A 9,482-nucleotide genomic window follows, 5' to 3' on the forward strand; every position below is an offset into this window, starting at 1 on the left:
TATAGAGCGCAAGTACCACCTGATACGAGACTTTGTCAAGCGAGGAGAAGTTGTCGTCGCCAAGATTGCATCAGCAGATAACCTGGCAGATCCTTTCACTAAGGCCCTTCCGGCGAAAGCATTTGATCGGCATGTGGAGGGGATGGGAATCAGATGTTTGGCAATAGATATGGCAGCTTAGTCTTTTAGTATAAGTGGGAGATGGTTGGAGTGTATACTAAAAGCCTAGCTTTTAGTAACATTTATTTTTGAAATAAAAGAATCACATTGGTCAATATCTGTATTTATTTGTTAAATGTAATTGCTGAATTAATTTATATAGTAGATAACATGGAGTGTGGTGTCACACTTAGAAGATCATGTTGTCGATTCTCAATAAATTACAAAAAGTAGCTCACGACTAAGATGGAAAGGAACAAACCATCAGAATAGTCGTTGTGTAATTAAATATTAGTTTATCTTGACTAATAAATTACATTGATACACTTTAAGTGTATTGAGTAGGATCATTTAGGTAAGTTTTTTTTGTACTAACTTAGTAAAAGAACTAGACCTTAGTTATTATGGAAGTATGAGCTATTAATCCTAATATAATAACAAGCACATATATTTAATATTTATTTCTTTGACTTATCAAAGGGTGAGGTTTAGCTCGATAAATCAATATGCCCGATAAGTTGGGAAATGATATTACTTATAGTGTGTGTTGTTGATTATAGAAGGAATCTGTGTCCTAGTTATCTAGGTTGAGAATGTCCCCAAGAGGAGCTCATAAGGATTGCCATGTTAAACCCTGCAGGTGGACCTAGTCCGACATGACAATGAAGTTGAGTGGTACTACTCTTGGACCTAGATATTAATTAAGTGAGTTATCAGTAACTTACTTAATTAGTGGGCATTTGTAATCTTAAACATAGGGAGACTAACACACTCATGATAAGAAGGAGCCTATAATGTAATTTGGGATTCGTGCGGTAGTGCGATAATAACTCTCTAGTGGAATGAGTTATTATCGATGAACTTGAGTTGTGTGTTCGGGGCGAATAAGGGATACTCAAACTCATCGAAAGGCCAAAACTAATTTCTCCTCTAGGTCCCTGTCGTAGCCTTATTTTAGCCTTAAGTCCATCCAAATGTAAGGCTCTTCTTGGTGTCCAAGAAGTGGGTCGGCCCAATGCTTGGTGACCAAGCAAGGGCCGGCCACATCCTCTTTATAGGGGCCGGCCCTATTGCTTGGTGACCAAGCATGTAGGGACCAACCAAGATTAATTCAAATAGGAGGGGTGCTTTGAATTTTTAAAATCTTCTCTTTGTCGAAAACTATAAGTTTTAAAAGAGAGTTTTTAATTTTTAAAACTTTTCTTATTTGAATTAGGCCACATGTTTTAATAGAGAGTTTTAAAAGTTTTAAAACTTTCATTTTTTAACCATCCTCATGGTTTAAGAAAAAAAGGAAGATAAGTTTAAAAATTAAAATTTTCTATCATCATGTTAAAAAAGGAAATTTTGTAAAGGAAGTTTTAAATTTTAAAACATGGTTTTAATTTTTAGAACTTTCTTTTTTTAACTCCTACTTTAGGAAAGAGAGCTTGTAAATTTTAAAAAAAGATTTCTTCTTGTAAAATTTAAAAAAATATGTTTCCATATTCTTGTTGATGAGGTGGCCGGCCACCTTGCTTGGTGCCCAAGCAAGTGACCGACCATAATAAAATAAATAAAATCATCACAAAATCAAAATTGGTGATTGATTCAATCAAGAGGAAAGAAAAGGAAAAATAAAAAGGTAAAAGGAAAATCTCTTGGATGATTTTATTTTTTGTAAAAAGTTTTTCCTTATTTACCTTGGGCAAGTAATATAAAAGAAGGGGTGAGGGGGCTTCATGAGATACAACTCTTATTCTTTTGCTTGGTGATCTCTTGGTGGTCGGCCCCTCTCTCCCTTCTCTTTTCCCTTTTGCTCTCTTCTCCTTGGTGGTGTTGGTGGCCGGATTTTAGAAGAAGAGAAAGAAGCTTTTGGGTGGTGTTCATCTTGGAGGATCGTCGCCCACACGACGTCCAAGGCGAGGCGAGGAATACGGCAGAAGATCTCGAGGTCATTAGCTTACAAAGAGACGGTATAACTAGTAATTTTCTTCCACATCATACTAGTTATTTTCTTTGTAAGAATTCTAAATACAAGAGGCAATTAGATCTAGTTTTTCGAATAAGTTTTTTGATTTTGTGTTTCTTCTTTTTCGAATTTGTGATTCGATTGTTCTTTTTGGTTAACGTAGAGTTATTTAAGGAAATTAAATATTAGCTTTCCTTAAAAGGCTTTGACTAGGCGGTGGTGGTTGCTCCCATATCCAAGAAGGTCATGTGCCTCGCCATGCAGTCCTGGAAGCTAATTTTGGAAATTAATATTTAATAGAATTAATAACATAGGTGGATTTGAATCAATAGAGTTAAGTTCCGCTTGTGATTCAAATCTAAACCATTAAAAACAGATAAGTTAAATTTGGAGTCAATGATGTTAAGTTTCGTCTGCGATTTCTAATTTAACTTCTAAAGAACACAATAGGTTATTTAAGGAAAGTTTCGACACTTGTACAAAAAATTTTTATACAGTGGAACCGATACGCTTTCCTATGACCAACCAACAGTAACCCTAGGTGGTGGAAAAACCTAAGGGGCGGTAATCTTAGGTCCTAGGAGGTGGTAACCCTAGGTGGAGGAAAACCCTAAGGGGTGACAACCTAAGGCCCTAGGGGGTGGTAACCCTAGGTGGTGGAAATCCTAAGTGGAAGTAACCTTAGGTCCTAGGGGAGGTAACCCTAGGTGACGAAAAACCCTAGGGGGTTGTAACCCTAAGTAGAAAGTTCAGTCGGTCTGTAGGATCGAATTGCAACAGGTATGCTCTCTTGAGTGTAGTAGGTGAGGACGCATTTCCCGCGGAGGGAACAGTAGGCGTCGGTTCGACCTAGGGTTTTCGGTCAGAAATCCGAAGTCAGAACCAGACAGTTCGGTGACTATCATACATTTGTTTTATGCTATTATTATGTGCTAACTTTGTTTTGCAGGATATGTTGTTGTTTTGTGGACTAACATGTCTTGCAGGGTCAAAAGAGTAAAGTTTGCCTCGGGTGAATCGTACCCGAGGTGCCTTCATAGAGCTTGGAGGCGCCTCAGGTGCAAAGGATCAGAGGTGCGCACAACAGAGCTGGAGGCTCCCTCATGGAGGCTTGAGGCGCCTCAGACAGCCTTGAAGGTGCCCTCAAGGAGCATGGAGGCGCCTTCAAATGGATGAGCGACGAAGGAGTCTGGGCTTATCCGCGCGGCTGACTCGACGATTGGAGGCACCCTCAAGGAGGTTGAGAGCGCCCTCAGCAGGCTATATAAGGAGGTCTCGACTAACACTTGTACACAATGAATTCTAAGACATCTTTGAGCCGCGTACTGCTAACAAAATGATCTGGCTGAGCTACGACAAGACCCCAACAACTCGAAGCTTCAATATTGCTATTTTCATCGTCGGTATAATTGTTACTTCAGTTTTAATATTGTACTTTAAAATTATAAACTTTTGCGCAATATAGTTGTTGGCCAAAGTTAAACGCTCAATGAGCGTGGGCCTTGGAGTAGGAGTCGTCCTAGGCTCTGAACCAAGTAAATACTTGGTGTCTTTTTGTGTTTGTTTTCTTATTCCGCTGCTTAACTCTCGATACGTTTTCGAATATGAAAAGTGAAAGCCACGAGCGCTATTCACCCCCCCTCTAGCGCTTTTCGATCCAACACCCCAAAGTGGTCGAGGCGAACGAAACACTGAGCAGCCTAATGAGTAAAATAGGACTAGCTCCACTCCTAGCTACCACTCTCCCACAGTGGCCGAATGGACAACTATAAATGACCGACGACTATCTCACACCACAAGGGAGACAATGGTCATTAGCATGCAATGAATGATGAACATGATAAATAATCAGGATACCGACACGATCATCATCAATGCAACATCCCCAATCCATATAAACACCTCTAGTATAAAAATCCATCTAACACTTATAGGTATAGATAAATCCATCCGGTATCTACTAATACAATAAAGTACATCAAGTAGCACACCAGGCACATACCAACCATACACATACACACTCTACAACGTAGGGATAGTCAACATATTACCTCCAATGTCACAACCAGACACATACATATAACCTCATAGGTATAATCAACCAGAAAACCTCCAATAGCCATAGCAGACACGTGTACACACACAACATGTAAATGGACAGTCAATCATGTGACTCCTACAACACATACCAATCATGTGTACAATCAACAAAGATATGTATAATTAGCATGTTAACCCAAATCAACTAGACATCCCTATGATACATACTCTACATGTATATATGCAACAGAGTTCAAGTATCAAGAAACGAGACTGTATAGAATATACTAGATTACCTCAAAGATCAAGCATAAGTATCAAGCAGGAAAGTAGCAAACGTACAACCTAAACATCCAAATATAGTCATGCTTTAAAGTTCAAATAACTAAATAGGAAACAAGAAAGAAATACCCGCCTTGAAATGTCTCATATCTAATAGAAACCCCCACACGTCACGCGGCTCGTCCTTGATCAAGGTCATGTGTCATTTAATGTATCAAATTATATACATATACTACGATGTATAAATCGTGTACCAAAAGAAATAGTTATCCTTAACGCATTAGCTAACCCTAGTTAATGCCCCCTTCTATTGATTAATTTAAAACCATTTCTCCTTTCATAATTTCTTAAAATGGAATAACCCCAATATTCCATAATCAATTAGATTAGGCTCGAACATGATTCACCTTAGAAAAACCCCAATATTCCATAATTAATTTTCACTCACACCCATAATTTTCATTCCAACTCTAAATCTAATTTTCAACAGGGAAATCTAGTATCAATATGGGTTAAATAAATACATCCACTCACTACTAATAAATCTAAGCAAGAACACAACCCTACACCCCTTAGAAAAGCCTAATTTAGCAATCTACTAATGGAAATAACAGAGATACCTCACTGAAAATCACTTACCTTGAGGTATAGCGGCAAATCAAAAGCTCACAGCCCTACAAGCCTCTGGCCGACGGCTATCAAAGAGCATCCATACACCAATTCTTTCGATCATGGGTGGCGGTGATGGCCAAGGCTACTTTAGTGCTTGCCCAGTTGTGGCACTAGCGATCGGCGATGCAAGTGGGTTGGCGACATGAGTGAGGTTAGGGCTCAAGAGCAAGAGCACAAATGAAGGCTTCCGATGAGCACTTGGTGTCCATGGCTAGGAGAGGATGATGATGACACTTGGGCGCCGGTGGATCGAGAGAGGCGTGACCGGCGATACGAGGGAAAAATCTACGAGAGGGAGGAGGAGGAGGGATTGGGGATTGGGAATAAGGAATCGGGAAGAAGAAAAAGAAAGGGAACGGTGAGTGGGTAGGAGGGGAGGAGGGAAGTGCGGTGAGGAGGAGTTATACTTAAATTTAAACTTATGTTTACTTTAATTAAACCCTAAGTTAACTTCTTAATCAACTCCCTCTTAATGGTTATTCTAAATAGGCTTTCTCCAATCCCAATAACTCTACCCCTTAAATTATATCATACAAGCTCCAATTAAATCCTAGAAAATTTCTAAAAATTCTGAAAAAATCCAATAAGGCTATTTCTCAAATAACCTTATTATTTAATTTACGATATCTTACTGACCAGATGTCTAGCACGAAGCCCAGCTAGGTCGACGGGCCAATCGGATAGTTGACACGAAGTCCAGACAGGTCAACGGGCTGACCTGATGTCTGGCACGAAGTCCAGCTAGGTGACGAGTTAACATGATAGCTAGCACGAAGTCCAGATGGGTCGACGAGCTGATCGGACGTCTGACAGGTAAGTTAAGGTAAGTCATTGGAGGAAAGTGACTGTGAGGACACGTTCCCAGGTAGGAAACTTAGGCGTTGATCCAACTTAGATACATTTCAGAAATCTATGTTAAGATCGTGACTAGATTCTAGTCTCGAGAAGACGGAATCGAATTACTACTCTATTTAACTATGAACTGTGTTACCATTGTTTCACTTTTATTTTTTCGTTGCTTACTCTAACTCGCTACGAATAATTTTAAATCGATACTCACCCCCCTCCTCTATTGACTTTCATGATCCAACTAGTGGTATCAAAGCAGGTACTGCTCTGATTTGGTGCAACCATCAATCAAACAAAAGGGGTGCATTTTTTTTTCTTTTCTTTTTCTTTTCGGCTTTAAGTTTTTTGAAATAATCCAAACTGGTATTGTTTCCTTTTTGGATTATTTTCATTGCAAGTTTAAATTTCTTTCTTTCTCCCACATTGTTAATCCAACACCATGTCTTGGGATTTCTTTTGTTGTTTTTTTATGTGCAAGAAAAAATGTCTCAAATCGAAGGTTTCAGCACAATTCGTCCCCCTCTATTCAACGGTGACGATTTCCTCTACTAGAAGAAGTGAATGGAGGTCTATCTGAAGACCTACTTTGACCAATAGTTTAGTGTCACCAGAGGATACAAGGCATTGGTCGACAACTCCAGAAATCCATTGGACCCGGAATAGTGGAATCTAGACATGAAAAAGAAAGCCTCGACAGACTTCAAAGCCCTCAACACACTGAAATGCGGGCTAACGAGGGAAGAGCTAAACCGAGTGGGTCCACACAAAAATGCGAAGGAATTATGGGACAAACTGGTCGAACTACACGAAGGAATGAGCGACACCAAGGTAACAAAATGTGACCTTCTTTTAAATAAACTGTTTAATATTAAAATGTAGGAAGGAGAAACGACAAGTCAGCTCCATGCGAGCATCAAAGACATCCTCAACGGACTTCACGTGATAGGCCACCAAATGGAAAATCATGACTTAATTGTTGGTTGCTACACGGAATACCATCCTAGTTCCCCTGTACAAAAATTTGTACAAGCATAGAACTATCCTAGATTCCCTTGTGCTCTACTGAAGTTAAATTTGGATTGCAAATGATGCTTAACATTATTAATCCAAATTGTCCTTCAGAAGTTAAACTTGGATTGAAAATGATACTTAACATTTTTACTCCAAGTCTAACCGATGTGATCTTCCTAAGCTAAACCATATTACAGAAGTTAATCAAATATCTATTTCAAAGATCGGCTTCCAAGTTAAACATGGCGAGGCACTAGGCCTTCTTGGGTATGGGATCATCCACCACTTCCTAGACAAAGCCTTTCAAAGAAATTAGATATTTAACTTCTTACAGTAAACTAGGTTTAACTATAGAGACCTCAATAGAAGCACAATATCGAAACATGAAATCGAACAATAAAATTGATAACAAAAATGATAACCTAAAATCAATAACCTCTTGTGTTTGGTTTTTCAAGATCTATACAAAAGATGAACTAGTTATGATGCGGAAACTAATAACTAGTTATACATTTTGTAGCTTATAAACCTCTTGATCTTCTGCTATATTCCTTTCCTTCTCTTGGATGTCATGTGGGCGACGATCTTTCAAGATGAAATCCACCCATGCTTCTTCCTTTGCTTCCAAGATCTGCCCACCAACTAACCTCCAAGGGATGCTAGACAAGAGAGCTTCCTTCTCTTCTTCTTTTCCTTCAAGCAACCGGCCACCAAGAGATCACCACACAAGATGCCGCCGGCCTCCAAGGAAGAAAACAAAGGAGAAGAGAAAAGGAAGAGGGCGGACCACCAAGGATTGGAAGAGAGGAATAGAAGATGTGTTGTTTCATGAGGCACACTTCCATCTCTTTTATAATCCTTGGTCTTGGCAAAAAAAGGAAAGTTTTAAACATAATTAAAACTTCCTTATATTTCTTTCCAATGATTAAAAAGGAAAGTTTTAAAACAAAAAATTTAAACTTCCTTTAAAGCTTGTCATGGCCGGTCCTATACATATGCTCCAAACAAGGAAATTTTTAAACACAAAATTAAAACTTATTTGTTTCTGGTAAGAAATTTTAATAAAAAACTTTCTTTTTTAAATCCCTTGTTGGTTATAAAAGGAAAATTTTATAAATTAAAATCTTTCTTTTAAAACATGTGGTTGGTTACAAAAAAGGAAAGTTTTATCAAAAATTAAAATCTTCCTTTTAACTACAAATAAGGAAAGATATCAAACCTCTCTCTTATTCCTTTGTAGAAAGCTATAAAAGGAAAGATTTTAAAATTTAAAAACTCTCCTTTAAAACCATAACTTCCACAAAAGGAAAGATTTTAAAATTTAAAATACCCTTTTATTTTAATGTGGTTGGCCACCTACCTTGGGCTCCAAGCTTGGCCAGCCATAAACTTGGCTCTAATCTTTAGCTTGGCCGACCATAGCTTGGTCTCTAAGCTTGGCTTGGCCAGCCACTACAAGATGGGCAAGAAGCTTGGCTTTAAGTGGATATAAGGCTTTATAAATAAGAGGCTACAACAGGGACCAAGAGAAGGAATTGGTTTTGGTCTTCCAGTGAGCTTGAGCTTCCCGTGTTCGCCCTGAACACCCAACTCAAGTTCATCAATAATAACTCATACCACTAAAGAGTTATTATTGCACTACCGCACCAATCCCATATTACAATATGGGCTTTTTCTTATCATGAGTGCATTAGTCTCCTTGTATTTAAGATATTGAATGCCCACTAATTAAATGAGTTACTGATAACTCACTTAATTAATATCTAGCTCCAAAAGTAGTACCACTCAACCTTATTGTCATGTCGGACTAAGTCCACCTGTAGGATTTACATGACAATCCTTATGAACTCCTCAAGGGGACTTCATCATCTTAGATTACTAGGACACAGTTTCATTCTATAATCAACAACACATTATATAAATAATATCATTTCCCAACTTATCGAGCCTATTGATTTAACGAACTAAATCTCACCCTTTGATAAATTAAAGAAATAAGTATTAAGTATACATGTTCATAATTATATCATGATTAAGAGTACGCATTTTCATAATAACAGAGATTTTGTTCTTTTATGTAGTCAGTATAAAAAGAAACTACCTCAAATGATCCTGCTCAATATACTTATAGTGTACTAATGTAATTTTATATTCAAGATAAACTAATATCAAATTACATTACAACCATTCTAATGAGTTATCCCATTCTATCTTGGTTGTGAGCTACTATTTATAATTTATAAGGAACTGATAACATGATCTTCTGTGTGTCACGTCACACCATGTTATCTATAATATAAATTAAATGGACAACTACACTTATCATAAATGTAGACATTTGACCAATGTGATTCTTATTTCAAAATAAATGTTTATACATAAAGCTAGACTTTTAGTATACACTCTAATAATCTCCAATTTATACTAAAAGACTATGCTGCCATTAACGCTGCCATACATCTGATTCACATCCCCTCAACATGTCGATCAAAAGATTTCGTCAGAAGGGCCTTAGTGA

This window comes from Zingiber officinale, chromosome 3A (genome assembly GCF_018446385.1).
Source record: "Zingiber officinale cultivar Zhangliang chromosome 3A, Zo_v1.1, whole genome shotgun sequence".
In the NCBI taxonomy this organism is placed as follows: domain Eukaryota; kingdom Viridiplantae; phylum Streptophyta; class Magnoliopsida; order Zingiberales; family Zingiberaceae; genus Zingiber; species Zingiber officinale.